A 5849-nucleotide genomic window follows, 5' to 3' on the forward strand; every position below is an offset into this window, starting at 1 on the left:
TGCCCCTGTGGCTACAGACACCCCCTTTTTAGCTGAACGCCTTGACAGGAGCTTTACCAAACCAGTGGCATCCTAATGCTCTTTCTGTTTCAAAATCAGAAACTCAGTCACTAAGAAAGAGCACGAAGACATACAAAAGCCAGGTAAGGATACACCCTAACCTAAGTAGAGAGGAAACATCTACTTACTTGTGAAATGTGTCATAAAATAGGCACCATAAGTAATGCCATAGGCAGCGAAAAGCAAAGGAGCAGTTCACTCAATCATTTTAACACTGCCCTGCAAGTTTGCAGGCTGTGCTCACACAGTGGAAAAAGCAAGGCTCCTGTGAGTGTGCAACAGCCCACTGACAGTTGCCTCAATCAGAGGGAATAGAATTAGAATGATTGTGAAGTATGTGAATGAGGCTAGTTGGCCAATGATGATGAAGGGATGTCCTACTGGCTGGCTGCCTACTCAGGTTAGGATGAGGACGTTGGCGACTAGGGTTCAGAACAGGATTTGTGATAGGGGGCGGAAGGGTATTGATTGTAGTTTTGAATGTAGTAGTGGGGTGAGGAATACGACGAGGATTGAGGCAGCTAGAGCTAGTACGCCTCCTAGTTTGTTTGGGACGGATCAGAGGATGGTGTAAGCAAATAGGAAATATCACTCGGGTTTGATGTGAGGAGAGGTGACTAGTGGGTTGGCTGGGGTGAAGTTTTCTGGGTCACCTAGGAGGTTGAGGGAGAATAGGTCTAGTGAGACGAGTAGGGAGAGCATTAGTACGAATCCTAGGATGTCTTTGATGGTGTAGTATGAGTGGAAGGGGATCTTGTCACAGTCTGTGGGAATGCCTAGCAGGTTGTTTGAGGCTGTTTTGTGGAGAAAGGTGAGATGGACGAGAGTAAGGCCTATGATGACAAAGGGAAGGAGGAAGTGGAGAGCAAAGAATTGGGTCAGTGTGGGGTTGTTGACAGAGAACCCTCCTCAGGCTCATTTGACTAGTGTTTGCTCGATGTAAGGGATGGCAGAGAATAGGTTTGTGATTACAGTAGCTCCTCAGAATGATATTTGGCCTCATGGTAGGACGTATCCTACGAAAGCGGTTGCTATGAGGGTTAGGAGGAGGATGACTCCAATGTTTCAAGTTTCTTTGTTTAGGTATGAGCCGTAGTAGAGTCCTCAGCCGATGTGTGGGTAGATGCAGATGAAGAAGAAGGAGGCTCCGTTTGCGTGGAGGTTGCGGATGAGTCAGCCGAATTGTACGTCTCGGCATATGTGAGCGACAGAGGAGAAGGCTAGATTGGTATCTGCTGTGTAGTGCATAGCTAGCAGAAGACCTGTGACGATTTGAGTAATTAGGCAAACGCCTACTAGAGACCCGAAGTTTGATCATGTTGAGATGTTTGATGGCGCTGGGAGGTCGATTAGGGCGCTGTTGATGATTTTGAGGATTTGGTGGTTTTTACGAAGGTTGAGGGCCATTGGTTATTTTTGTATGTGGCTACGAGGATGATGAGAATGGATAAGGTGAATGATCCTAAGTAAGCTTTGATTAGGCCTGAGTGGAGGGTGGTGGCAGTTTTCGTTGCTGTAAGTTGTAGGCTGGCTAGCCCCTCTGGACCTACTATTTTGAATCAGGAGAGGTCAATTAGGCGGGATGCGATGTTCTGTCCTCCTTTGAGGAAGTCGGTTATACTTAGGCGGTGGGATAGGGGGTTAAAGTATCCTAGGGATGTTGAGAAGTTTGAGAAGGGGGCTTGTTTGGTCAGGATGAGAAAGCTTTAGCTTGGACAACAGGAGCAGGAGCCTCATGAGGGGCCTTCAGCATCTCCTCAGTGCATCCAAATATTTGAGCCACTTTTGGAAATGACTTTTCCCCCTTTTTTTTTCTTGTTTTTTCTTGGTTTTTTTTTTTGCTTGGAGGAAGAGGCTGTTCATTTTCTTCTTCTCCCAGCTAAAGTTCTTTTCATCATTATTTTCTGCCCTTTTATAGCACTGGGAATGGGTCTGCTAGAATTTTAATTTCCAAAGTATCACTTCTGGAGAATGCAGTAGTTTTGCATGAGAACACATCATTCTGTGCAGGGACCTTGGTGCAGAAGGAACTGTTGTGGTTCCAGGCCAGCCAGTATGGCCTTACAGATCACTTTGAGCTTAGTAGTGCTCATGCCTTTTTGCAGCCCAGGGAATCAGTGTGTGTTGTGTTTGGGAATTGAGCAGGAGGTCAATGCCCTTGCATTCCAGCTGCTCCTCAGAGGTCACAGGAGCTGGAAGGGGCTGGGCTGCATTTCTGATTCCAGCCAGTTTAGCTCCACCAGTGTGGTCGAGTCCAAGAGAAGAACTTGCCCGAGCACAGATGCACAAAGAGTGCAGTTCCCAGTGCAATGCTCTGGGTCTGATCCCTTTCTGTAAGGACCTACATGCTCCACATTCCCCAAGAGTGTGCTTTTTTGAAGCAACAGGAGAGCAATCTCAGGATTGTAATTGAGTGTGGCACTGGCTACCAAGTTCTGATATCTGTAGCAACAGAGAGGACAGTAAAGAGAGATTTCAGTAATGAAATCTATCTATCTATCTATCTATCTATCTATCTATCTATCTATCTATCTATCTATCTATCTATCTATCTATGTAACATTTACATAATTGAATCTTCCTGGCTCTGGTCCAAGGCAGTTGGAGGTGCAAAGGTCACCTAAAGCATCCCTTTCTGGAGAGGATTAGAGACATGTTCCCTCGACCAATTCTGAGCAGGCGGAGATGTTTTCCCCTCCAGATATGATGGTTTTTCCCTTCAGAGTTGTTTCCCTCCTCTGGCCTCTTGTGCCCTGAAGTCTCCAGTTCATACTTTAAATTTCTGCCTGTCCTAGAGAGGTGCAACAATTCCATGTTTAGGTGGTGTTTGGTGACTCTGGTCACACATGCATTACATGACACATGGTTTCCTTCACTGGCATCCCCAGGGCTGTGTAAGTGCATTCGTTCATGGGGCCTTAGGAGAGTCTTCTCTTTCCCTCAGCAGCAGCAGCAGGGAGCGGTGGCAGGGTCAGGACAAAAAGGAGGTGCCTGCCCTGGCCCTTTGCTCCCGGGCCCAGGCCAGGAGGGCTCTGGCTGCAGCAGGGCACTCTTCGGGCAGCCCCTGGCAGCCTCTGCACAGAGCACGGCACGCTGCCCCATCCTGCTTGTGCCACTTTTCTTCAGCAATACCCTAGCTCCTCTTCACAAGGAAAAAACTCCAGCAACCTAAAAAGAGATCATTCAAGTACAGTTCTATCTGCCTTTGTATTGTAGTTCAGGGCATGTATTTTTTTGTCTAGAATTTCATGATTTTTATGAAAACATGCATTCATATCTGCACATTTTTGTAGTTTTTATTATTCATATACCAAAACACACCTTTTTAAATTCTTAATTTATTGCAGTTGGTAATTTTGAGGTAGTATATTTTAAAATGTCACAAAACAACACCCTTTGGGTAGTTTTTCTCACTTTAAAAAAAAAACCCATAAGCCATTTTAGTCTCTGTCTCTCCAAGTTGGTTCATACCAGCCTATTTCAAATCAGGGCTACAATACTTTTATAGGATTGAGAGAGGTCCAATGAAATGCACACCAGTGATTCCTCTTGTGCAATGTCATGGCCCTGCCATAAAGCCTCTTTTCGCTTTTTTTTTTCTCTCATTAGCTCAAATGCAAATGCACGTTTAATTGTGAACTTACACAAGATGAGCAAAATCAAAATGATGTGAGGGGCCTTTGGGAGCTCCTTGCTGATCTTTCTGCTTCTTCAGCTGAGCAAGGCTCTGATCCAGGCAAAGAGATTGCACTTAGTGCTACACAACCATTTGCTGGAACTCTGCTGATTTCTAGGAACAGCTGGAGGCCTCTGTCTCCCCAGGATGTTTTGGCTGAGCCAAGCTTTGCTGGGTTTTGGCTGCAAATACCATTGCCCTTGCTTTCTTATATCCACAAGTACCATGGATGGGCAAAAACTGCCACGAGGGGCATCTTCCAAAGGCACTTTGGTCTGGAGTTTGTGAATGAACGAGAGCTTCCTCCACTTCCAAACCACATGAAAAAAATAATGAAAGAGAACTTCCAATCCTTAACGAACAACTGACAATTCAGAAGTGGATCTAGAGCATTGGAATGAAAAGGAAGGCAATCTTCCAATGGAGTTGTGCTTTCAGGAGTTTTTCTTCTGACTGCCACTCACAGCTGGCACTGGAAAAAGTCACGTCTCTGCAAGCGTCAGTGTCTTCTGTCTGCCATCAGTTGTTTTGCTGCAACAATCAGAACAGGCATCAGGCTGGAGAGAGGCTCAGCTGATGCTAGCAATAGGAGCTGCCCCAAGGAGAAAAAAGAAATGAACTTTTACCTCCCAAACCCATCTCCCCAGAGGCTCAAGCAGGATTTCTCTGGTTCCCAGAAATACAAAGAAATAGGGCTGAGAAGACCCTTTGCAGCTATGTGTTCATGCCCAAGACTTTGCTGATGCCATTTTGATTTTGCCTTTTTTTCTTTTTAAGTTTTTCTGTATTCCTTGCACATCAATTTAGAGCTCTGTAGGCTACTCGATTTGTGACTACTTTTCCCAGTCCTTTTGCATGGCCTTTGCCTAAGCAGAAAGACAAACTTCTAGAGCTCCAAGCGCCAGGGGGTAAAAGGCCCCAGTGTTATCTTGGTTCTTCCTGGGACAGACCCCTGCAGGGAGCTGGTGGAATCACCATCTCTGCAAGCCTTTAAAAGAAGACTGGATGTGGCACTCAGTGCCGTGCTTAAGTTGAGGTATTAGGCCATAGGTTGGACTCAACCATCTTGAAAGTGTCTTCCAAGCCAGTGATTCTGTGATTCTGTGACTGAGGCAGCTTTTCCTGCAGCCCTGGAAAGGGCGGCAGGGGCCCTTGGCCAAGGACGGGGATCAGGGCTCATGGAAAAGCAGCAAAGGGCTCAAGGCAAAGGCTGACAGGGCAGAGCTGCACCAGCGCGGCCCAGAGTGAGCCTCATGTTCTCCTCCTCACCCTGCGCCCTCTGCGCTGCCCTTTGCGGCGCTGGCGGCTCCTCTCGCTGCGGGGCTCCAGAGAGTGCTGGGGCCGGGCCCCCTCGTCTTCGGGAAGCGCCGGAGCCTTGGAGGTGAGCAGCTGCTGCTGTGGCCGGCAGGGGAGAGCTGCAGCTGCGGCCCCGGGCATGGCGAGCTGCTGCTATGGCCGGCTCCTGTCACGGCTCCTGCCTCTGCTCCGGGCTCTGCTCCTGCCCTGTGCGCACAGACACGGCCGAGGGCTGGCCGGCAGCTCCCTGCCACTCCGCAGCGGGCCCGGCCGGGCTGCTGCTCTCTGCGGCCTCTGCCCGCCGCTGCCGGCCCCGCCGCGCTCCCGCCTGCCTCTGCCGCAGCCGGGCCCACACGGGAGGCAGCACATTGCGGCCGACTCGGAAAAGCCTTGCCCGCAAAGCGCACGCCACTGCCCTGGCCGCAGGGCACAGGCTGCCGGCGTCCTCGCAGCTGCGAGCCGGCCCGGGCCGCCTGCCGGCCTCGGCCACAGCTCCCGCCTGTGTCTCCATGGCCACGGCTGCTCGGCACAGCGGGCTGAGCACAGCCAGCGCCAGCAGCAGCTCTTCACGGGCCCAGGCTCCAGGCACTCCGAGCGCGCCCAACCCCAAATTCCAGCCGTGAGGGGCATGACGTCCCAATGCATCCCCTGGGGACAGCAGAGTCGGCCGCTGAGCTCAGCCCATGGTGACACCATCAAGTGACCAATGGAAAATTCACCAAATCCTCATCAGAGACAAGAGAAAATTCCCATGGTACCTGACAACCTGAACCAACTGCCAATTCCAGATCATTCCATCCATGTAGGAAAAGAGGCT

At 49.6% G+C, this 5849-nt stretch overlaps 1 pseudogene; it reads right to left on the reverse strand.

Annotated features, from left to right (window-relative positions):
• Positions 1 to 366: 366 nt before the first annotated feature.
• Positions 367 to 1467, reverse strand: LOC134413784 (cytochrome b-like; annotated as a pseudogene).
• Between the last annotated feature and the right edge of the window lie 4382 nt (positions 1468 to 5849).

The sequence above is a fragment of the Melospiza melodia genome, unplaced genomic scaffold (genome assembly GCF_035770615.1).
Source record: "Melospiza melodia melodia isolate bMelMel2 unplaced genomic scaffold, bMelMel2.pri scaffold_51, whole genome shotgun sequence".
Taxonomy (NCBI): domain Eukaryota; kingdom Metazoa; phylum Chordata; class Aves; order Passeriformes; family Passerellidae; genus Melospiza; species Melospiza melodia.